Source organism: Quercus lobata, chromosome 2 (genome assembly GCF_001633185.2).
Source record: "Quercus lobata isolate SW786 chromosome 2, ValleyOak3.0 Primary Assembly, whole genome shotgun sequence".
In the NCBI taxonomy this organism is placed as follows: domain Eukaryota; kingdom Viridiplantae; phylum Streptophyta; class Magnoliopsida; order Fagales; family Fagaceae; genus Quercus; species Quercus lobata.
In genome coordinates, this window is record NC_044905.1 from 104,321,842 (window position 1) to 104,348,456 (window position 26,615).

The following is a 26,615-nucleotide window of genomic DNA, read 5'->3' on the forward strand; positions in this document are numbered from 1 at the left end:
CTTATCTGATTTTGTATATCAGAGAACTAGGGTAGCCAAGAACTACAACCGATTTTATTTTTTGGTTCAAAAAATTGGTTAAAAATGGGATAAGATGTATCCACCTTAAAAAATTAGTTTTAACTTTGATTCTTTAAAGAATCAAAGTTAAAACTAATTTTTGAAATATTTTTAACATTTCCTCCGAATTCTAAGTTCTTAATCGCAGCATGAAGTTTCAAACATCTCTATCCTCTTTGAGGATCTTTGTAAAGGATTTGGGTGGTACTATATGGTAGAAAAATTTCAACCAATATACGATGACAGGTTGGAAATTTTCCAAACTGCCAACAACCCACCAACCTCCAAAAACGGTTGGTCAGTTGAAAATTTTGGCGGTTTCAACTTGACAAATTGCGTGAGGTAGTGTTTGTTATATGTAGTATACTAAACATTAAAAAAAATATTATACCATTTACAGAGGAATTTAAGAAGTTATATTTCCCCTTTCCCTTTTTCTTGTGTGTGTATGTGTGTTTGTTTCTCAAAAAAAAAAAAAAAAACAAGGGTAATTGTCTCATATTGTTTAAGTGAGTGTGTTGTGTATAGTAAAAAAAGTTATATTTCCTCTAAATTAATCCTATAAATTATTACAATTTTTTTATTTATAAGAATTGATTCACGTTTCCATATATCAGAGTACACAATTCTTTAACTATGAGAACTTTCTAAATTTTTTCTATTAAAAAAAAAAAAAAAAAAAAACTAAGTACCATATCTCTAATGTTATGTATGTTTATAAAAAGAGATGATAATATATCTAGTGTGGGTTGGGTCGGGTTATGGTTGTTTAAAAAAGACTTAACCTACCCTTCACCTGAATCTATATATATCTAAAAGTAGGAGCGTAGTATTACTACGCTCTTGTTGTGTCACCTTATCGCTACGTCATTGGCCACATAATTAGTTTTTTTTCATATTTATTTTTTACCTTTAATTTTTTTACAATATTAAATATATGTGTATATATATATATATATTGGCTTTACAAATTCATCTTAAGCGGTTTTAACTTTACATATTCATCTACTTTAATTTTGATGTTATAACTAAATAATAAATCAATGGAAAAGTATTGTTTATATATATTCATCTTGGGCAGTTTTAACTTTACATATTATTTTGCCCCTTCATCTTTTTTTTTTTTAGTTCTTCCTATTCTCATCATCTTACTATAAATTTGTCACTTTTTTCCATTCTATGCATATCTTTCCCTTACAAAAAAGGTTATTTCTCTCTCTCTCTCTCTCTCTCTCATTTTGGCTTTCATTTTTTGTTGGATTTTTTTTTTTTAATAATAATTTTCCCTGTATCTCTACCTTAGATTTATGAATATTTGTTTTTTAGAATTCTACTTTTTGAAAATTTTCTATAAAAAGATATTCACAGGTAAGGCTGGAAACGAGCCAAACTTTGTCGAGTAGTGCATGTTCAAGCTTAGCTCGTCAAGAAAAATCAAAAGCTCGAGCTTGGCTTGAGCTTGTGACAAGCCTAAAAATAGTGTTTGAGCTTGAGCTCGTGAGAAAGCCAAAAAACTTGGCTTGGCTTGATTAATTAGTCAAGCCAAACTCAAGCTTAATATCAAGCTCAAACTCGAGTTTAGGTCAAGTTTTTGAGCTTGAAATCTAAAAAAATTGCATTATTAAATGCTTAAATCTCTAAAATTAAGAAAAAAGAAAAAGAAAATATTATACTTATTTTATCATGTATCTAATCTTACTTATGATTAGCTATAATTCAAATTAATAATTTACATAATTAAATTCATTTATTTATCATTCCTTGTCTACAGCTTTAGTAGTTGCTCAAAATACAATTTTTACATTCACGTTAGATGGTAAATTACTAGAAAAATACCTGTTTATAACTATTATGAATGAGAAAATACTAACATATTTCATAATTTTACTTTAGATGATTGATAGAGAATGATCATATGTGGCTTACTTAATTATTTATTTAAATTTAAATATAATTATAGTCTAAAGTGGTTCTTGATCAGTGTAAAAGGAAGGAAAAAATTAAGGTAATATAAGTAGTGGTCTCATGTTGGCCATGTCATTATTAAGATATGTGTAATGAGTATATTTAGCTAACACATATAAACTTATAAATGAGTCTATGCTTGAATTGTTGTGTATCAAGCCTAATAGCTCACGAGCTTGTTCGTGAACAAATTTTTTTGCTTAGGCTTGGGCTTGTTTATTAAACGAGCTTAAGGCTTAAGCTTGGCTTATTTATAAACAAACAAACATGAACAAACTTTTTATTGAGCCAAGCCCGAGTTGTTCATAATCGACTTGATTCATTTATAGCCCAATCACAGGTCTTTCTTAATCATTGGTAGTAGAAAAGATACTACTTGGTAATTGCCCATAGGAGAATCTCCTACTAAAGGTTCATTCCCTTATTGTCCTATTATTAACTAATTCATATGTGTTACTTGATGCAAGTTTTTTATTTTTTATTTTTATTTTTATTTATCATTTTATTTACAAAACTAAATATTTTTAATGAATGGTGTTTGTTATTGATCTAAATTGGGGAAAAATCATATTATAATATGTCATATTTTGTGTTTTTGTCAGTTTCAACTTATGGCGTCCGCTTTTAGTGATAGCTTTTTATCATCATACTAAGACACCAATTAGTTTTTGGTGACTTTACCAGTTGAGCTAACTAGACCCACTATATATAAATATATATATATATATATATTACATTTGTGATTGTCCCTATAATAAATGAAAATATGATTATAACTTACATTACGATTTAATAAATTAGTCCAAAATGAAATAATAAATAAATTTAATGAAATCACCCTAAAAATATTATCACGTGCAACACGCGGAGCTTGCGACTAGTTTGCTTTAATAGTTGAACCTGCGCAAACCCACTTGAAAATTAATACACAACCCCACTATATGGGAAGTGGGCAACCCACTAGCATGACATACGCTCAATCACTACTCAAGAGTGGCAATGTATGACAGCTTGTGAATACTACATGGTTTTTTGCAAGTTAGTGTTTAGTGTAAATGGGTTCATGTCAAAATATGACATGTTTCAACATAGTTAATAAATGGGTCAATTTCATGTTGACTTATTTAACCTGCAATCAATCCAAAATGACCCTATTGATATAAATAAATGTCATTTTTATCTAACATTAATTTGAATTTTAAATATAATGGAGAAATTTAAAAAAAAAATTAATGGTCATATTGATAAATTCTTCATTATAGCTCAAAAGCCCCTAACCTTTTTACCAAAAAAAAAAAAAAAAACTCTTTTCGTTTTCTTTCTCTTAGATTGTCTATTCAATAGGTTTAAATAGGTTACATCATTTCAACCTACTTAATAAAAACGTTGTGTTATGATTGAGGGGATTTGATACAATTGTTAAATGGATTGGGTTAAAGTTGAGCTATGTTTTCTAATACTCTTATCTCAACACAATATGAACATGATCTGCTAACAGAAATGTCCACCACCCTTATACATTACTCTTGTTTTGGAAATGTCGATTGATATTTTGAAGTCATACCTCATGCCAACTGATGCCTCACACAGCGAGGAAAGCCTCTAATAATCAGCCTGCCATAAGCTTTGGAGAAAATGGGCAAATGCCCCTTTCAAAAAAAAAAAAAAAAAAAATCCAGCATTTTGTCCCCTTTCTCAAACTAATTGGGGAAATGCCTCTTTTTTGAAACTCGATTTTCTCAAATTCAAGTTAAAAAAAAAAAAATTTCAGAGCCCTATAGTGGCGTTTTAAGGAGCTTATAGTGACGTTTTAAGGACCTATAGTAGCATTTTGTAACTCGAGCTCCATGAAGTCGAGTTACATGCAATTTTTTTTTTTTTTTTTTTTTGCATGTAACTCGACTTCATAGAGCTCGAGTTACAAAACGCTACTATAGGTCCTTAAAACGTCACTATAGGCTCCTTAAAAACGCCACTATAGGGTTTAACTCGATTTTGAGAAAATCGAGTTTTAAAAGAGGGGCATTTCCCTAATTATTTTGGGAAAGAGGGCAAAATGCTAGATTGTCTTTTTAAAAAGGGCAAAGGCCAATTTTTTCCCATAAGCTTCATTACGTCACAATTAACACTTGTCTAAGACATTGCAAATGTGGAAATTCATTCAAGCACATTTCTAATCGGTTACTTTGGCATGACCAAATAGGAATGAGTCATGTAAGCCAATGAGAATGAGGCATGGAAGTGTATAGATTGCGTAACCTTATAATAGTCATATGATGAATAATGGAATGGATGCAATGTTTCCTTTTTACCTTCTTCTAATTCTCTCCAAGGTATTTCCGATTCTTTCTCTTATCTCAATTCTTATAGAAGTTGTGAGTTGACTCCCTGTAACATTTAATCATTTCCATCCAAATTCTCGTGCAACCCCTGCCATAACTGAAACCCTCCGGGTTTCGAATATCAAACCTTAAACACTTCTAACCAAGAACTCACTTGAAACACATTGTTAAACAAAGTGTGTAGTATGTTGTATAACTTATCCTATTCTCATTTAAAAGTTTCCATGGTTTTGGAATGGATTTTATGGTGTGCCTTTGTGTTAAAACTTCATTCTCTCTCCTTGTATGTGCATGTTTGTTTCTCAAATATATATATATATATATATTGGAAAGAGGTAATTATTCCATATTGCTTAAAAGAATTTGTTTTATATAATATAACTTGCATTGCTCTCCCAAAAGTTACCATAGATTTTTAGTGGAGTTTGTGGTGTGTTTTTGTGTTAAAACTCAAAACCCTATCCCTCCCCTTGCCTAATGCATCCATGGAAGAGTGATTTGCTATTATAATGCAAATTCACCAATACAAGAATTATTTCAAAGAGTCCATGTGTGAAACCCAATTAAAGTAAAAGTTTAAGTATGAGTCTTTAAAAGTTAAAGCAGAAATTTATTTGGAGTTTTATTTTATTTTATTAGTTATGGGAAATTATACATTCAAATAATATATATATATATATATATATATACATACAAGATCTCAACAGTTACAGGTTAACAATTACAAAGCTTGAACTAGTCCTAGTTACAAGGTTTGTAGGATTACAAAGTTTGTAGTGAACAAGAGTGAACAAGGTAGTAGTAGTAGTAATAGGGTGGGTTCTCTCTCTAAGAAGGCTAGTTCTAAGGGAAGAGAAATCAGAACTAAAACTTGACTTTAAAGATATTAAAAGTGATAACAATAATCTTAAACAAGGACATGAGCATAAAGATGGAGATGAATCCTGTCAACAAGCTCTTCTTTCTGGTAAAGGTATTCCTGATGCTTTCACTAATTAATTATTTTTATAATTAATTTATTAGTTATGAAAATCCATTGAAAAGGCACAACCTATTATACATCCATTCAAAAAATATATTTAATTATTTATATAATTTATTGAAATTTGATTTAAAATATATACATTAAATTATTACTCATAAAACATGAAAAATCAAGTTCTAACATTACAAAAATTTCTCAAAGCATAACAATACAAGAATTAAAAATCATAAACACTTCAAATCTTAAAACATTAAAAAAAAGAAAAAAAAACATAAGTTCAATAATACAACACTAAAAGATATTAGAAATCAAAGTTTAAAGACAAAAAATCCTATGCCTTTTATAAAACTTTTTGGTTTGGGCGTGAGACGACTTTAAAAAGTTTGGTTTTGGATGGAGACACAAGGTCCCAGACAGTTACAATTGACAGAGCATGGAGCAATAAAAATCATTGATTAATTCAGAGTTGAATATTCGATAACAGAAGGGCAGTCATAGTGGACTCATTTTAAAGAAGTAGAAGACGGCGCGCATCAGTTTCCAATTAATTGGAAACTGAACAGCTAAAGACTAAGAGAACCAAGCCAGCCTGCCAGACACACAAGACAAGAGGCAGGAAAAATACACCCTGTTACGGGTGTACATTTCCTCACACTCACAGCTGGTGGGATATATAGACTGCTATAGGGGACCTTCTTTCAGAAATATCAAATTACGTGAATAGGAGGGAAGTTAAAAATGATAAAATTCCATTTCCACCTTTAGTCTCTCCTCTTGTTACGGAGTGAGTGAAGGAAAAGAAAAGAAAGCTCTTGTTGTAAAATGTATTTCAGTGCTTCTTATGTTTGATGTAAAAAAGTTGTTGAATCTAATAATATCCCTCAGTTTGTTGTATCTAGTGTTGTGCTCTATTCCACATTTCCATGTTGTCTTTTATATGTTCCTAGTAATCTACCTAATTAACCAGTTTCCATAATCTTCTTACACCCTCTATTTCAGTCATCCCTCTGTTGTCATAGTTGGTATCAGAGCCATGTCATTGGTTTTCCCCTCCTTTGATTAGTATACTTTGATTATTGTCCTGATTATTATGCTCTATGATTTGCAGTTGCCACATTACGTGGATCCTCTGTTTTAATCACATCAGAACACTGGATTTGATAATCAAAGTAGAACACTGAGGAGTTTGTTTTAAAAAGTCTTTAGAGAATCCTATTTGCCATAGTCTCTTTGGGGACGTTTAAGCCTGGAGTAGGTGTTTTAGTCCTGATAGGTCTTTGGTAAATAGTTCTTTTTATAGGAAACTATCATGGCAAGTTCATCTTTGGAAGTAATTGATACCACTAAACCTACTTTTGACCTTTCTCTTCGTAAGTCTACTGCTAATAGGTTAGACTATTTGTATGAAATTTCTCATGTACCTGAGGATAGTAAGATCCCTATTACTGACTTTCCTATTGTAAATCCTTATACTGTGTTTGATAAACCTCAAGCCTCCTTCAAAAAATCCATAAAAAAATTGTTAGGTCCTTCTCAGTCTTCCACTGTTAAAGAATATGCCCAAGCTTCTAAGTTTGACCAGTATAATATTCCAGCCAGTGAAACAGAAAATTTCATTACTCTTGCACTTCCTAGAGAGTTTATAATTCCATGGCAGAAATAGGGATATACACACCTCCACTTTGGAGCAGTAAGGTTGGCATTAACTTTCCATGGAAGAAAGGGACTCCCTGTAGTCTCTAGAATTTCACTCCTTGATTCCAGATTTTTGGAATATCAAAATGCTGTCATAGGGACGGTCCAAACCACCTTAAATGCGGGAACAATTTTTGTTACCCTTTTTCCTAACTTTAACATGTCCCTGAAGGACCCCCATCTTTGTGATGCTCTCAAAGTACAAGTCCAAATTACAGGAGCTTCTCAGGTGCAGGATACATTTGCTGTCACACTTCACTATCAGCTAGCTTATAGACTTTAGAATCATGCTTTTGACATGGCGGTTCCAGACATAGCCCAATCCAATGAGGCATTGCTGATTCAAGTTGATCTGGGAATGACACCCATGTGTACCTTTGTCCCAAGGCAACTCAACAAAGATCAGATGATGTCTCTTTTCCCAGAATCATGGATCACGAAATATGAGATGCTTCATCAAGCAACTAAACCAATCCAGTCTAAAGATCCTCTCTTTATCAGAAAAGCAAATGGTGAAGTAGAAACAAAATTCTTGATGGCACCATCAGAGAAGAAGGATGTCACAGTTTTCCTAACTCAAATTGCTATGCTCCAACCGATATCCTATGTCGGTGAAGAAGGACTTCAAATTAAAGCATTTCGAGAAGATGGAAAGCCTTGTTATGAAGGAAAATCACCCTCTGGTCACATATGGTGGGACGTTTGTGATTGTATTGACTGCCAGGAAGAAGAAAGCTTTGAAGAAGATTATTCCAAGAGAAAGAAAAAATCATCCTAGCAAAAGCTCAAAGAAAGATATGAAGCAGGAGATCCAGAAATTGACCTTCTAGGAGAGCCCTCTGGAAAGTTTGATTATTATGTCCTTTATCCTAGAACCAAGAAACAAATCTCTCCCTCTTCATCCAAAGAAAATCATAACCAAAACCAGAAACCTCCATTAATCCCATACTACTAGAAAGTCCTTCCCCAAACTTTAAAATGTCAACCTCTTCCCACTAAATCAACACAGATATCAGAATTTTCCCCCTGCTACATGTTTGACCAAGCCTCTCCTTCCTATTCCCAAAGTTTTCCTCCATTAGAAAATTTTGACCACCCTCAAACCAATACCAAACACGTCTGAAAAATAAAGAATCCTGTTGGAACTAATTCTGATGGAACCAAGAAACAGGCCTTTTCAGCAGAAGCAACGTTAAACTGGCAAGCAGAAAATGTTGTAGCACAAAATAAAGTCCTTTCAAAAATCCTGGATAACCAGCAAAGGATGGCTGAAGCAATCAATCATACCTTTTCATCTTCCAATTCTCTTATTGAAGATTTGAAGAAGAAAATCAAGGCAGTTGAACAAGAGTTGGCAATTATTGCTTCTACAATCAAGGACTTGACCGTCTCCTTTCCTCTTATTGGAAAAAAAGAAAAAGAGAAAAAACAGTTGCTGTTACAACTCCAATCTATGGAAGGATCACAGAAAGAAGCTACTCAGGCTCTTCCAATGCATGTCCAGATGCCCTACCAGCCTCGGCAATTATTATATAAAGACCTTGCCATGCCCTTGACCTCACTGTTTTCACCAACTTCTCAAAACCTACAACCATTAGTCATGACACATCCTAATCATAATCCCTTTAAGCCAAGTGGAATTCTCCCTAGCATTATAAATCCTTTTCCACCTCAACCAGAATCACAAGTTAAACCCCAAAATGACTCTCCTTCCATGAAAAAGGACAAAGAACCAGAATACCAACTTCCAGACCCAATTATTGGTGCTTCCTCAAGACCTCCAGATATGAACATGTTGACTGTGGATCCTGACCCTCCAAATCCAATTTCGTCATTCCTTAAAACCCTCACCCATAACGACTCTAGAGAGTCTTTTGTGCTCCTAGTAATTGAGGATTCTGACCTAGATCTGTCTGATCTTGGCCTAGAAGAGGTGTTCATGACAAATAATGAACCAAAAGAGGAAGAGGAAGATGATGTTCTTTGCCCACCCCCACCGCCACCAATCTTTCCCCCACCACCATTTATCCCAGAATATCAAACAAGGTTGGCTTATTCACCAACTACAGATTCAAAACATTTGTTTACCCTCGATAATGGTCCTCCTTCTAGATGGCATGATGAGATCTTTAGCATGTATTCCTGGTGTATTGCTGAACTGCAGGCCCCGAATGCCACTGTGCCCCAGATAATTGCTAAATTTGTGGCAAGAATTACAGGAAGGCTAAGAGAGTGGTGGATCAATCTAGGAGAATACAGACAAAGACAAGCAGCCCAGTGCAACACATTGGAAGATTTCTTCACAATTGTCCATAATGAATTTCTTGGCTCCATAACTCATTACACGGAGGTAGCACGAGAAGAATTCCTTTTGATGAAATGCTGCTCATTTGAAAGAAAAGATTTGGAAAAGCATTTTGACAGAATGTCAAGGAGATATTATTCTTTCAATGGTATGGATGATGTTAATGCCAAACATACTTTTCTTAGCTCCCTTCCAGAACCATTGGGAGATGAAACTCTTCACATGATGAATCTCCAAAAAATAACTCTACAACAAGCTTCCTTGGGAGAAATTTATCAACATGTGCTTATTGCCTTGGAAAAGCTCTGCAATCAGAGGAAATTTCTTTCCGAAATTGATAAGGTCCATAGCAAACTCAAAGACAATTGCAGAAGAAAAGATTTGCAGATAAAGTACTATGAGAAAAATTGTGCCTGTCCACAGAAAAAAAGAAATCATTTCAAAAATATTTTGGAAAGAAAAGACATTATGCAGGAAAAAGGAAAAACACTTTCAGAAAAAAGAAATGGAAGTTTCTTAGGAAGAAGCAGTTTAAAAGCAAAACTTCAAAAGTTTGCTTTGTATGCAGGAGACCAGGCCATTTTGCTAAAAATTGCCCGAAAAAGGAGAAAGCAGCAAAACTCCTTGAACAAGCCCAAATCCATGCAGAAGATATTCCTTTCTCGGATATAGAGTCACTCTTTTCCTTAGACAATGAATATTCCCCTCAAGCCTTGGCAGTTGTGGCTTATTCTACCTCGGAAGAAGACTCAGAACCAGACAGTGAATATGGTTTCGACCCAGAAATCCAAACCATCTTCACATCCCAACCAATAATAGCTCCCTTGACCAACCCAACTCCTATAGCCCAAGTGCACCTTCTCCTTGACACATACTCTAGACCTATTCCGGTGATAGCCTTATTTGATACAGGAGCAGCAGCAACAATCTTTCACCCCAGAATTTTACCTCAAGAATTCTAGCTACCCCTTCACTAGATGTTTAGAACAGCCAATGGAGAAACATTCCTTATAACCCTGAAGAGTAAACCTATCCTCATCAGAATTTTTCCAACCTTAACCATTAAACACTAAGTCCTTGGATCCCCTCTTACAGGAAGAGACCTTCTCATCAGATTTGATCTCCTTCATCAAATACCAAGTCTTAGATGGTCTTCAAAAGGGCTCATGCACAAACAACACCTTCTTACTTGGACCCAAGTACCCCACCTGTTCACCGTGGATCCCTTTGACTCCTTAAAACTCTAGATTATTAGTGACTGTTGTGCAAACAGCCATTCTGAATTCCTCCTTAAAAATCCAAATCCTCTGTGGAAAAACCCAAAATTTTTCATACACCTTCCATTCAAGAAAAATGAAGATGTCAACCCCACAAGAGCCAGTCACAGAGGGATGAATCCAGAACATTTAGCCCTGGCCACTCAGGAACTATCCACTCTCCTAGCTGAAGGCCTTATTGAACCCACAACTTCTCCTTGGGCATGTGAAGCTTTCTATGTCAATAAGCATGCTGAGCAAGTTCGAGGCAAACTCAGACTGGTAATCAATTACCAGGATCTTAATCACTTTCTAGCAGATGACAAATTTCTCTTGCCAAACAAGAATGCCCTTTTCCAGCATCTCTCAAATGCAAAAGTATTTTCAAAGTTTGATCTTAAAGCAGGATTTTGACAGTTAGGCATCCATCCAGGAGAAAGATACAATACAACTTTTTGCATCCCAGACCACCATTACCAATGGACTGTCATGCCTTTTGGTCTTAAAAATGCCCCATCCCAATTCCAGAAAGCAATGGTAATGTTGTTCTAGCCACTTTTAGCCAATGCATTAATCTATGTGGATGATATCCTTTTGTTCTCAAAAGATGAAGAATCCCATGCCAAGTTGCTCATTGAATTCTATAATTTAGTGAAATCCCAAGGAATAATGCTTTTAGAAAAGAAAATGGTCATAGGACAGTCTTCTATAGACTTTTTGGGAGTAAATATTTCAGATGGAAAGTATACTCTACAGCCTCACATAGCATCCTCTTTAGGTGAATTTCCAGACAAGCTCACAAACACTAAGCAAATACAACAGTTCCTTGGAATTGTAAATTACATGTTGGACTTCATTCCAAAAGTCTCCAGATACAAGAACTGTTTGGCTCAACTGTTGAAGAAATCTCCCCTAGAATGGAACTCTACTCACACAGAGGCAGTTCAACAGTTGAAAAAGTTATCAGAAAAGCTTCCTCCCTTACAGATTCTAGGACCAGGTAAACGGATCTTGCAAACAGATGCAAGTGATGAGTATTGGACAGTAGCTCTTTTTGAAGAAATTGATGGCAAAAGGAATATTTGTGGCTACAAAAGTGGTGCATTCAAGCCCTTAGAACTTCATTACCATTCTACTTTCAAAGAAATTCTTGCAATCAAGCATGGAATTGAAAAATTCCAGTTCCATCTTCTTGGACATAATTTCTTAGTAGAAATGGACATGTCTTCCTTTCCCAAAATGCTCCAGTTCAAAAGGAAAATGCTCCCACATCCTCAGTTACTCAGATGGTCAAATTGGTTTTCACAATGGTCTTTTCAAGTCGAGCACATTAAAGGTAAGGATAACCTTATTACTGATTACCTTTCTAGGAAACCTCCAGCCCTTAATACCACAATTATCCCTCCACCTTTATGTGTATATCCTATTACAGACCCATCCTCATCCTCAGGACCTTCCTCTGCAGACCCTGATGATATCCTTAATATGATAGAAAACCTTCCCTCAGAAATAAAAGACCAAATCAAAACCTTGACCCTTGAAGCCAGAACAAAAAAAATTATTAAAACCCTCCATGATTACCTTAAAAAACACCAATGCTATTTCCTTGCCATTTTCCCTGATATAGACCAACCATGGAAAAGCCCTTTTGCATTTTGGATAACCAATTGGACGGTTGCACATTACCTCTATATGTGGTACTTACTCAATGAATACTACTTGTGTCTTCATTTCGAACCTGAGTTTTACAACTATATTTTCCCTTAGGGAAATAAATATTTTCATAAATTCTGGTCTGAAATTTTGAAAAATGATGCTCATGATGGTGAATGGATAAAGTATCCTAAAACAGAACACCCCAAATTTGGCCACAAAGTCACTTCAGCATGTTTGGTTGCCAAACTTCATTCTAAAAATAACATTCGAGCACAAGGAATTTTCCACCCTGCTGAGATGTATTGGGTCACCAATTCAGATGGAAGTCTCCACACACATTTGGATGTCTCTTGGGTATCTTGTTATCATGCTCTTACCATGGCAGAATCCCTTAATAAGGGTATTTTCCCTGAAATAATTCCAACTGGCCTGGATGTTTGTAAGCAACAATGGCCACATGAAGATCATTGGGAAATGCCAAATCCTCTTATTGGATATGATGATCCGTAATATCATAATCATGATCCTGATGAAGATGTTGATGAAGAATGGTTCCAAGGAAGAGATGGATGGGACTAGATATCTTTAACAAAAAAAGAAAAAAAAGAAAAAAAAAGAAAAAAAAAAGACAGTCAAAAGTCCTAGAAACGTCTTCAGACGTAAGCCTCCCAACAGCTCCCAACAGTACCATATTCCCCCCTGTCAGAAAGATGCTTGAAGAAGATCACCAATGTAGATATGCCCCTACCTCACTTGACACCTGTTCGCTAGCCCAGCACTCAAGATCTCTATTATTGTTCTTATCCCATGGCAAGCTTATCCGAAGGAAGATAAAAATCCAGCCATACCACTATGATCTAGACACTTGTATATCCATAAGGACGGCCTCTACTTATCCTGATATGAATATTGTACATTATCTACAAGCTCTAAGGTCTATAAATAGGACTCTTGTAATTCTGAAGAGGCAGAAGAGTGAGTGAAGGAAAAGAAAAGAAAGCTCTTATTGTAAAATGTATTTCAGTGCTTCTTATGTCTGATGTAAAAAAGTTGTTAAATCTAATAATATCCCTCAGTTTGTTGTATCTAGTGTTGTGCTTTATTCCACATTTCCATGTTGTCTTTTATATGTTCCTAGTAATCTACCTAATTAACCAGTTTCCATAATCTTCTTACACCCTCTATTTCAGTCATCCCTCTGTTGTCATAGTGAGACTAAAGGTGGAAATGGAAATTTATCATTTTTAACTTCCCTCCTATTCACGTAATTTGATATTTCTGAGAAGAAGGTCCCCTATATAATTCTATACATCATTTATGATTTATACAAGTACTTGTGTCTTTTTTTTTTTACAAAATACTAGCACTTTAGTTAGTCAGTGACTCGGTGGACACTGATAGTTGTGTCGTAATTCATGTGTTGTAACAATGTAATCACTACTTCTGCAACTTTGACTTATTTTAGTACTATCAATCTTACCACAAATGGATTTACATAATTTATTATCATTCCTTATTCAATTCAGCGACTTTGAACTTTGAAGCCAAATACGTGGAAGAACATGAACTCTGCTGCTGCTGCTGCTTTTCATGCAATATTTGGTTATACCACTCACAGCCAACGACGCTTCAAACGACGACTGTAAGTTCACTTCAATTGCTTTCTCCTTTTTCTTTCTTTGTTAATCATTTTTTCCTTGTTATCATATGTGAATGAATTGCTGAGACAGAAATATAGCAAAGACTATAAATTGGATTTTTGATTCTTGAAATTTCTTCTACTTAATAATTTAATCATTCTCAACAAAACTAAAAAATACATTCAGTTTGGTGACCTTCGGACAATAATTTGACCCACCTGGGATGAATTTTCATTTGTCCTTGTTGTAGTAAGCAGATGGAGAAAGAACAAAATTGTTCTAAATTGTACTGGCAAGGGCTTGGTACTCAGCCTCTGTCTATCTTTTGTAATTTCTGTACAATGAGGTGCTATACAAACTGTGTGTATATATATATACACAAACAAGAGTTTACCTATGAGGATCCCTTGATTTTAGCACAATAAAGGGCTAACATGTTTACAACATGTGGTTCATGCGCGATATGCAATTCCTCCACAGCACACGGAGGGTTACTTTTTTTGTTAGGTGATTATCAATGATCTCCAGTGTGAAGGTTATGGATCAGTGCCTTGGAGAATTTAGCCTTTTAGCCTTTGTTCCATTAACTGCATATGACAATAGACTGACACACTCCCTTTTCTACAGGCACAGTGCACATTTATCTGGTAGCACTCATAAGTTAGGATTTGATAGTGTTGTATAGTTTGATTCAAGTTACATAGTCCATGATATAATGGTTGTAAGGAATAAACCCAAAATTCCCAACCTATGAGAAACAAAAATAGAGAAAACACACACCAAAGAAAACAATCACACGCACAAGACAATATTTACGTGGCAGGGATTTCACTATTATCAGGAAAAAAAAAATACAAAATGTGGCTACAGTGTTTCAGTTTCTTAAGAACGACAACAACAAACCCTAATTACAAAATTGCATTTTCTACACAAAACGGGCCAAAAAAAATTTTCCAAGCCTCCGCTCCATGGACTAAGCCTCAAAAAATCTCTCATTAAAAACCACGCAACATTATTCAAGTCGGGTCGAGTCATCAAACTAGATCAAACAAAACTAGGCTCCACAAAGCCCAACAAATCTTCCACTTGGAGACTAGTTCAATCACCAACATCAACCGCTATCCTCCAAAACACAATCCCTCATTCCTGCAACTCATCCTCCTGTCCTCAAGCTAGAAGGCCAACTGAAACTGCACACAGCTTCAGCTTCTCAATAGTGACACCTGTAGTCAACATGTCTGTCGGGTTCTTAGATCCACAAATCTTCTCAAGTGTTACCAGCTTATCTTCAACAAGGTAACAGATAAAGTGGTATTTTGTCTGTATATGTTTTGACTTTGAATGAAAAGCCGAATTTTTGGTAAGAAAGATTGCACTCTGACTGTCACTGTGTAGAATGCTCATCTCCTGCTTCTTACCCAATTCATCTAAGAAACCATGTAGCCAAATCATCTCATTTCCAGCTTCAGTTGCTGCAACATACTCAACTTCTGTAGTAGACAAAGTAACAATCTTTTGTAAATTTGAAGCCCATGATATAGTTGTACCACCTAGAGTAAAAACAAACCCAGTAGTACTCTTTCTACTATCAATATCACTAGCAAAATCAGCATCTACATAACCCTGTAGTTTCAAACTTGCACCTGTGAAGCAAAGACATGTATCTGATGAACCCTTCAGATATCTCAGAATTCACTTAATTTCCTCCCAATGCTGCTTTCCAGGCCTACTTATGAATCTGCTCACAACTCCCACTGCATGTGCAATGTCTGGCCTTGTACACACCATAGCATACATCAAGCTTCCAATAGCTGAGGCATAGAGCACCTTACTCATATGGTCCCTTTCTTCTTCTATCTTCGGTGACTGTTCTTTACTTAGTTTGAAATGACTATCCAAGGGTGTGCTCGTTGGTTTAGCTTCATTTATGTTGAATTTACTGAGAACTTTCTTCACATACTTTGACTGTGAAAGCTTCAATGTATCATTAGCCTTGTCTCTAATGATTCTCATACCAAGGATTTGCTTTGCAGCTCCCAAATCCTTCATTGCAAACTGTTTGGACAATTGCTTCTTCAGATTATTAATCTCCTCAATGCTAGACCCTGCAATAAGCATATCATCCACATACAACAGTAATATGATGTAAGAATTGTCAAAAGACTTAACATAGTAACAATGATCAGCTTCACATCTTTTGAACCCAATTATATGCATAAAACTGTCAAATTTCTTGTACCACTGTCTAGGAGCTTGTTTTAGGCCATACACGTTCTTTCTTAGTTTGCAGACTAGATTCTCTTGTCCCTAAACAATGAACCCTTCTGGCTGAATCATGTAAAGGTCTTCCTCCAAGTCACCATAAAAGAATGCCGTCTTCACATCTAACTGCTCAAGATGTATGTTTTTTGCTGCCACCATTCCCAGTACTAGTCTAATTGTTGACATCTTCACAATTGGAGAAAATATCTCTATGTAGTCAATGCCCTCCTTTTGCTGGAACCGTTTAACAACTAATTTGGCCTTATAATATTTGTTACCATCATGCTCGTTCTTTATTCTGTATACCCACTTGTTGTACAAAGCCTTCTTTCCTACTGACAATTCAGTCAGTTCCCATGTCTGATTCCCCAACAAGGAATCCATCTCATCTTTCTTGGCTAACTCCCACTTGCTTGAATTCTCATCTTGCAAGGTTTCATCATAACACTCTGGCTCACCACCATTAGTCAATAGGAGATAATTTAGAGCGGGTGAATAACGCTGTGGAGATCTAATGTTCCTGGAAGATCTACGGACTTCAACTATAGGTATACTCTGATCTACCTGTGAATTTACATTCTCCTTATCTTCTTCACCCCTTTTCTGGACGGTACTTTTAGTCCATTCATTTAAGTTAACAAACTCAGATTTCTTTTGATCTATCTCTGTAACATTTGACATTATAGTTGACCTGTTTTTGTACATAACCTGTTCATTAGATATCACATTTCTACTTCTGATGATTTTCTTGTTTTGTTCATCCCAAAACCTATAGCCAAATTTCTCATCACCATAGCCAATAAAAAAATATATTTTAGACTTTGCATCAAGTTTACTACGAGCATCAGAATCAATATGAACATAAGAGGTGCTATACAAACTGTGTGTATATATATACACAAACAAGAGTTTACCTATGAGGATCCCTTGATTTTAGCACAATAAAGGGCTAACATGTTTACAACATGTGGTTCATGCGCGATATGCAATTCCTCCACAGCACACGGAGGGTTACTTTTTTTGTTAGGTGATTATCAATGATCTCCAGTGTGAAGGTTATGGATCAGTGCCTTGGAGAATTTACCCTTTGTTCCATTAACTGCATATGACAATAGACTGACACACTCCCTTTTCTACAGGCACAGTGCACATTTATTTGGTAGCACTCATAAGTTAGGATTTGATAGTGTTGTATAGTTTGATTCAAGTTACATAGTCCATGATATAATGGTTGTAAGGAATAAACCCGAAATTCCCAACCTATGAGAAACAAAAATAGAGAAAACACACGCCAAAGAAAACAATTACACGCACAAGACAATATTTACGTAATTCGGCAATTTGTCTACATCCATGGAGTTGCAGGGATTTCACTATTATCAACGAAAAAATACAAAGTGCGGCTACAGTGTTTCAATCTCTCAAGAACGACAACAATAAACCCTAATCACAAAATTGCGTTTTCTACACAAAACGGGCCAAAAAAAATTTCCAAGCGCTCCGACTTGGGCCTGTTGGCCCAAGCCTCCACTCCATAGACTAAGCCTCAGAAAATCTCCCATTAAAAAGCACGCAACATTATTCAGGTCAAGTCGAGTAGTCAAATCGAATCAAACAAAATTAGGCTCCACAAAGCCCAACAATGGTTTAGGTACTTTTAGAGTTAATTTGCAGCACTTGGAATTGGAAAGTACTCAGTCAACCTTGACAAGAGGATCATCACTTGGATGGGGCTATATTTTTGTTCTTTGGGTTGCTGAATAACAGTAGTTTGTGACCATGTCCTGAAAATTGCTTGCCTAAAATGGAATAAAGCTAGTCCTAATCCTCCTCTCAGTTTAGTACATATTCAAATATAGTGCTTGCTAATGATCTCCACCTCAAATGACACTTCCTTCTCCCATAATTACATGTGTAACTTATCATTCAAAAGTATATATAATCTTGTATAGTTTTATTTGACTATTCATATTGTTTCTATTCCACCACCCTTTTTGGTGATTCAATTATTAATACTGTTTTATAATTTACTGCAGTTAAAGGTCTACTGTCTCTCCAGGATGAGTTGAAGAACACACCAAATTGGAAGGGTAGTGCTAATCCTTGTGACAATTGGGAAGGGATTAGGTGCACCAATTCGCGTGTGACCTCCTTGTAATTTCACCCTATAATGATTTTTTATGGTTTTTATTTCTGTCCATTCTTTTTATTTATATATTAATGTAACTGTTCTTTATTCCAGAATATTGACAAGCATGAATTTGATGGGGACACTAACTAGTGAGATCAGCCAGTTGTCTGAGTTGCAGACTTTGTAGGTCATTTATTTGCTTTTATTTGCACTTGGCTGCTTATGTTTTTATGGTAATCCATTTTAACTATTGTGTTGAGGAAAAACTTGGGCTACCATCTATTTAGGAGCCCTTTATCTTTGAGACATGCATCCCAGGAATCAACAATTAAAGTGTGTGTTTGGCAAAAATTAACTATTTTGTTTTATTTCACAAATAGATGAAGTGTGTGTTTGGCAAAAATTAAAAAGCCGGCTTATTTTACTATTCAACTTATTTTTACCACTATTTATGGGCCCACTACATTTTTTGATACTATTCATAGGTTCCACTGTACTATTTTAGCTAACTTTCACCTTTATCTACAGTATATTCAACAAAAACTTTTTAATTTTATCAAAATTTGCGGATCCCAAACAGACCCGAAATTTCACAAATAGATGAAATCAATTACTCCATTATATGATGCAGTATTCACTAGTTGCTTCTTCGGTTAGTCATCCGCAAGTTCATTCCTAATTATCAGTTTTTTTTTTTTTTTTTTTTCATACAGGGATCTCTCTTACAACAAGAACATAACAGGACAACTTCCAAGTTCAATTGGGAATTTAATGCACCTAATAAACTTGTAAGGAAATATCAATTGCTGTTAGAGGATTACCTCATACAAAACTTGTGTTTTAGATCCTTGGAGTTAACCGGTTGCTTTTTGCTTGCACACTAGAAACCTGATTGATTGCAGTTTCTCTGGCTCTATTCCAGACACAATAGGAAATCTACAACAGCTAATTACTCTGTAAGGCTTTGACTTGGTTTTCTACTATTGTTTTAATTTTTAATGCATGTCTGCGATTACTTATGTCTCTTAAGTTATCATCCATTTTGCACAATGTTCTGGATGAAGGATCTATTTTTGCATCATGTAAATCTCCCATATGAAGCTATATCTATTACAGTTTCATTTTTGAGCCAATGTACACTGAATTTTCTGGAACTTTTCATTCTCTATCAATGCAGATCTCTGAATAATAACAGCTTCAGTGGACGTATTCCTACTTCTATTGGTCGTCTTTCCAACCTTTATTGGCTAGACCTAGCTGAAAACCAGCTTGATGGACCTATACCAGTCTCTGATGGGAATACACCTGGTCTCGATATGCTAGTTAAGGCAAAGCACTTGTATGTCAAGTCTATGTAATTTCAAGCTAAATAGTTCATTTTTTCCAATTAATCACAATCTAAGATTCTTTCATCCTCTACAGCCATCTCGAAAAGAGAAAGTTCTCAGGCGAAATTCCATCTAAACATTTCAGCTCAAATATGGTTCTGAAACATTTGTAAGCTTCTTGAATCTGAGACATTGTCTAAAATTTCTCGGTACAGCTATGTTGCAAGCTTTATGAGACTTCATATATGACATTTGAAATATGCCTAACAGACCTCTCTTTGGTTATGTTTTTGTTTTTTGCACGTATGGCTTGAATTCAATTCTGTGTACTTCATGTTCAAAGGTATTAACCGGACTTTCACATAGTTGACTTGGGTTATAGATAATCTAGGTCAATAATACTCTCACACTTGTTTTTTCACATCCACTTTTTTACATCCATTTTCATGTTTTATATGTGAAGAATAGGTGTTTCTCTATTCTTTGATGTTTGAGATAGAGAGTTATTTGTGTGTATTTAAGGTTTTGGTTTGTGAGCATGCTTTTGTGGCACCTTTGTAGTATCCCTATTTTCTTAGTGAAACTTTCTCTTAGATGCCGCCCATGGACATAGGCCTAAACCAAACCACGTAAATCTTTGTATTCCTATGTGATTGTCTTTTCTATTTTGCACAAACCACTATTATTTGGTTACACATAAAACATTGTTTTCATTTTCAGAGTCTCCACCTCTAATGCCAAATATGAACTCAAACGTCTTCGATATAGAAGCTAACAAGTTCACTTTGATATTCTCAATTGTATTGCAAAACACTGTCAATTTAGTAGTTATTTTCTACCCCTGCCCCCCTACAGGCTTCTTAGCAATAATGTTCTCACCGGCAACATTCCTGAAACCCTTGGATCTGTGACGCCTTTGGAGGTGATGTGAGTATCTAGCTCACATGCTAAAGTGAATTCAGTCTAAGATTGTTGTGAGCTGTGAACCTCTTTCAAGTTATTGTACTGAGTATCTTGTTTTGGCTACAGACGCTTTATTAGGAATTCATTAAGTGGCCCCGTACCTTCGAACCTCAATAATCTTGTAAATGTTGGCAAGCTGTAAGTAAAGATGATAGACATATCAAATACAGCACTTATAATGAATTTTTTTTTCTTTTTAATTTTAAATAATCTTTTGCGGGAAATTTCACTTTACAAGTAGAGCTGTTGATGCTCTTTGTTCAGGTACTTGTCCAACAATAAGCTGTCTGGTCCTATACCTAACCTTACTGGCATGAACACACTCCAATATGTGTAAGTTGCAATAATATAACTAAAAGACTATGAATTTCATTTGTGTTGCAGGGGTAAGTGAGTAGTGTCAGAGCATTATAATTTATGATCAGTTAATTATCCTATTTTTTGGGACTAAGGCCTTTGTCGTTGTTGATGTAATTATCCTTTTTTCTTTTTTCTAACTCCAAAGTGGGTACTATTTGCCATCTTCATTTTTCTAGGATAAATTTATGTAATATTACTACTATCAATATGTTTTTTGTTGAGATTGTAAGTGTATTCTGCAGGGATATGAGCAACAATAGTTTCGATGAGTCTGACTTTCCTCCATGGATTTCATCCTTAAAGTATTTGACGACAATGTAAGTTCCATTTTCCCTTCTTCATATCCCTGCCCCCTTTCTCTGTCATCAACACATTGATAGCTTATTTAGTCTTGTCTCACAATTTTGACCTTGCTATGCTGTAGCTCATTAAGAGTGATTGGCTTCTAATATGCAGTTTTTGGTATTTTCTGCAAATCTGAATGAACTCACACAACTTCGTCTACTTAGTCCTCATCTGCAGCCTGCAGTTATTTCTAGTTTTAGGCAGATCTGTAGATATTTGTTATATCATATCTCATTCGATGCCTTCTCAACAATACCCACTACTATTTTCATTGACACAATGCATGGAGTATTTTTTGACTTAATTATGTAAGTACCCAAAGGAAGCACTATTCACATCTATGCTATACCCTAAAAGGACTAGTTTATCACAATTGAGGCTCCTCTTAGTTGTTTATATTGTGCAACTACGGAAGCTCTAACATTAATTATTGTGATTTGGGACTAGCAGAAGCACATTCACATGAACAAGAAAATAAAACATTCACAAGAGACACCAATATTTAATTTGGTTCTACACCCAATGGCAACACCAACAAAGATATCCACTATCAACGATATGGATTACAATGCTTAATTATGAACCCAACATGTTCTTCTAGGAGTTTTTCACCTCTCCCCACATGGAAGAACCTTGGGCAAAAGTCACCTAACCCTTTACTACAATGCCTATTTATAAAGCTTCAATTTTGTTCCTTAATGGACAAGTAATACCCATTACTTCTTCAATAAGGAATACTTCTACGACAAGGAGAATCCTTGTCTTCCACACCAAGGAAGAACCTTTCCTTCTACACCAAGGAAACTCAAATCAAAACTAATTAGGAATTTGAGGCAATATTCAACAGTTTATATAGCCCAATTTGACCTAGTAAACACCTAATGTGGGACTCAACAAACACCCTCGCAAGACATACTAAACCAATCTAATCCACATAATCCCGGGTATTACATATTATGTGTTGATAATAAAACATTCCAGAAAATGCTACTGGCTTTCACTTCATCCATTTAACTATAAACACTGCTCCACAACCTCTAGAGTCATACCAGCCAATAAATCCTTGAATAGATATATATAGCTGGATTTCTATTAAAATATTCACCATAAATAGCATATGTTTGGTAATATGAACATATGCTCACTATCCTCCCCTTAAATAAATAATTAAGTTAAAAAAAAAAAAAATCATTCACATCTTTCTAGTGTTGTTTAGATTGCCATGTTGCATCTCTTTGTAATTTTGACCAAGTGGGTCACCTATCAAAAAGAAAAAAAAAAAGAGCAAGTGTAATGACCCCACTCCAACTGTGTAGACATTTTTTGCGGTTCTCAAACCCTCACAGTTTTGTTTTCCCCCCTCCCAAAGCACACAACAGTAGGAGACAAGACCTTTACACATGAAAGGGAGATTACCCCTTATAAGCACATCCCCATGTGCTTCTCTAGGAGATGTGTGACTCCAAGATCGCTTCTTCCTTTGGTCCTTCATAATCCACCCCCTTTACGGGCACTAAATGGGTCCCTAATCTGGTCTTGTCTTTTAAGTTAATGTTGTTAGCAAGATAGACCATGTTCCTTCTTGGGCTAAAATCTACTAAGGTATATTTAGAAGTTTTCATTGTCAACCTTAAGCATCATCTTCTGGCATAGGAATGGCCAAATAGAAGGTATGCCCTTGCTTGTGAAACTAGTGGTGCTTCTATGTGTTTTTGTCTGTGTGTGTGAATGTATTCAAGAAAATTTTCATGCATGGAAAAAGGTTTAAAGTATTTGGTATCAATATTCAACTTTTAAATCTTCTATTCACAGAACGATGGAAAACACAAATTGTCACGATGGAAAACACAAATTGTCAAGGAGAAGTTCCTGTTAACTTATTTAGCCTTACCCATTTACAAACTTTGTGAGTATCAATTTGATTTCAAGTAGCACCATTTTCAACATGGTGGATGTTGAGAAAATCCAAATGAAAAAGCATGTAATTTTGTTAGATTTGAAAACAATGAAGTCTATTTTTACACACAATGACTTGACTGTTTTAACATTTGGGGATAGGGTATTACGGAACAACCAGCTCAATGGCACCTTAGATGTTGGCACCACCTATAGCAACCAATTGCAACTTATCAATCTGCAAAACAATTCAATTGAAAGCTTCACAATAAGAGCTAAAGGATACGACAAGAAATTGATGTAAGCTATAGTTAGTTATTTTGGTTTTTTGGTTGTTTCATTTTAATTGCACTGTTAAAAGAATGACTTTTTTTTTTTTTTTTCTTGTTGGATTTTTTTTTTTTTTTGGTTGTCATTTTGGGTTGGGGGGGGGGGGGTAGAGGTTCCAAACCTAGGTTCTCCTTCATGAAGAGAATTGGGCAATTCAATTACAACATAAGACTCTTGGTTTGTTGGAGTCAAATATCCAAGATATGTACACTATCTTCAGGTTTTTTTTAGCAGTTCCTCACATCATTGGACTAATTATCGATAATTTTTATACAGACTTGTGGATAACCCATTTTGTAAGAATAGTGTCGAGAGTTACTGCATGGTTCCCCAATCAAAAAACACTAGTACATTCTCAACTCCACCAAATAACTGTCAGCCTATATAAACTGCAATTTGGGTCAGGATTCCAACCCCAATTGTAAATGTGCATATCCATACAAGGGAACTCTATTTTTTCGAGCACCATCCTTCTCAGATTTGGGAAACCCAAGTTACTACATAGATATTCAGGGGTCTCTAATGAAATTTGCACAATCCCACAAACTGCCTGTGGATTCAGTTTCCATAAGCAACCTCTTCAAAGACTCATCTGAGAACCTTGAAAAGAGCATACAAGTCTTCCCATCTGGTCAAGATCATTTCAATCAAACAGGAATTTCTAACATTGGGTTTGTGCTTAGCAACCAGACATTTAAGCCTCCAGATAAATTTGGACCCTTCTATTTTAAGGCTATGCCATACGGACCATTTTCAGGTAACTTCAAATTTGCATCCTATATTAAAAAGTAATACTTGCAATACTTGCCTTTTCTTATTGTGATGCATCTCTTAAAAAAGAAATTGATAAAATGTTAGCTTGATCTTAATATGACCTCTCTCTCTCTCTCTCTCTCTCTCTCTCTCTCTCTTGCACATGTGCATCATTTAGAGGAATACACAGAATCAAAAAAGCAGTCAAGCATAGGCATTATTATTGGAGCAGCAATTGGTGGCACTGTCTTGCTGCTTCTATTACTCTTAGCAGGGTTTTATGCATTCCACCAAAAAAGAAGAGCAGAAAGAGCTTCTCATCAATTACACCCTTTTGGTAAGATAACTATGACATAAATTTTGTACTTAAGAGCTATTAATACAAAATTGTAATGGATATAATCACTTTCACACCATACAAATACAGCTTGCTGGGATCCAAATAATGGCAGTGGTGGCATTCCTCAGTTGAAAGGAGCAAGATGTTTCTCTTTTGAAGAGCTTAAGAAGTACACCAATAAGTTTTCTGAAGAAAATTCTATTGGATCTAGGGGTTATGGAAAGGTTTAAATATGAATACTCTCTCTAGAATATTGGTTGATCATGAAAGTTCCAAAAATATATAAGAAGATTTTTTAAATTTTATAACAAGAAATATTTTTCACTTAATGCAATTTGTTCAGTTCTTCTGCCACTTCAAATGTTTAATTTCCTTTACAAAATCTTTTCCTTTTTACCCCCATATATATATATATATATATATTTGGCTTAATGACAACTCCTTAAGTTTCTCAATGTAGTTCTGAACTGTTCCTATCGGTAAATTGTGTTACCAAATGTCTAATCTATCAACATTACTACAGGTTTATCTGGGGACTCTTCCCACTAGTCAATTGATTGCCATCAAACGAGCTCAGAAAGAATCAATGCAGGGTGGCCTTGAGTTCAAAACCGAGATTGAACTTCTGTCAAGGGTTCATCATAAGAATCTTGTCAGCCCTGTTGGTTTTTGTTATGATCAAGGAGAACAAATGCTTGTATATGAGTATGTTCCAAATGGATCTCTAAAGTATAACCTTTCAGGTACTTCAACCACTATTAAAATGGCTTTCAGTAAGTTTTTTTATACTACAACAGTGTGCCTTCCTCCGAGACAATATTAGAGGAAAACATAATATGTCATAACTCTAATAGCTTCTTTCCAGGAAATGTAAATTATCATGTAGATAATGCTGACAATTTTTCATTAACATTTAATGAGATAGCTATTCTTTATGCAGGGAAGTCAGGATTCAGGTTGGATTGGATGAGGAGACTAAAAATAGCACTTGGTGCAGCTAGAGGCCTGGCCTATCTTCATGAACTTGCTAACCCTCCTATTATACACAGGGACATTAAGTCACCCAACATTCTCCTGGATGAACACTTACATGCAAAAGTTTCTGATTTTGGACTATCTAAGCCTATGGGTGAAGGAGAAAAGGCCCATGTTAGCACTCAAGTTAAAGGCACAATGGTCAGTGGAAAATCCTTTTGCAAAACTTTTTTAGTGAAAGAAAATAAGCATCAGGAGCTTATAATAATCCGGCTACATTTAGTAATGGAAGAATCAGATCAAGACTTTTGCACAAAATTGTCCCATTGTTAGGGTACCTAATCCTTTTGTTGAATTGGATGTCAATTGTATGACAATTTTCACTATGTTAGGGGTTTATGATTTTATTGGTCTCTAGTTGTATACATCAAGTATATGTGAGTGACACTTTTTTTAATTTTAGCTCAATAAAAATGAATATTTATCAAAAAAAAATACTGTAAGGTTGAATTTCATCAACCATTTTATTGGCTTTATTCCATGCCAAATTTGCTTGTATTTCAGCATTTAGTAACCCTGTATTTAGGTGGGTTTGATGTAAGGGTAGTGAGTGAGATAGAGTGTTGATTGCTCAAGAGTGTGCAAGAAAACAGAGACTCGCGGCTTGCTCTCGCGGGTAGCTCGCGGCTTCAAGCCGCCAAACACAGCACACGTGCCAAGCGTGCCAAAAGGTGAACAGTCAAGCTAACTGGAGCACTACAGGACAACTGGGCATACGGTTATCTCGCGACTGGATCTCGCGACTTAGTCAAGTCGCGAGGCCAAGCCGCGAGCCACCCCTGTTTTGTAAAACCTGATGTTTCACATTCCTCTCTCACTCCAGTATAAATACCCCTTATACCCACAAATGTATGAGAGCTTCCAGAGAGAATTTTGAGAGAGAAACCCTAAAGAAAAACAAGATTGATTCACCAACAATCTATACATTAGAGTCTCTTCAAATTCCTCAACTTTCTTCCTCTCCATTG

At 35.4% G+C, this 26,615-nt stretch overlaps 1 pseudogene; it reads left to right on the forward strand.

The window, feature by feature from the left end:
• The first annotated feature begins 13,779 nt into the window (after nucleotides 1-13,779).
• On the forward strand, nucleotides 13,780-25,986 carry LOC115977698 (annotated as a pseudogene).
• Nucleotides 25,987-26,615: the final 629 nt, after the last annotated feature.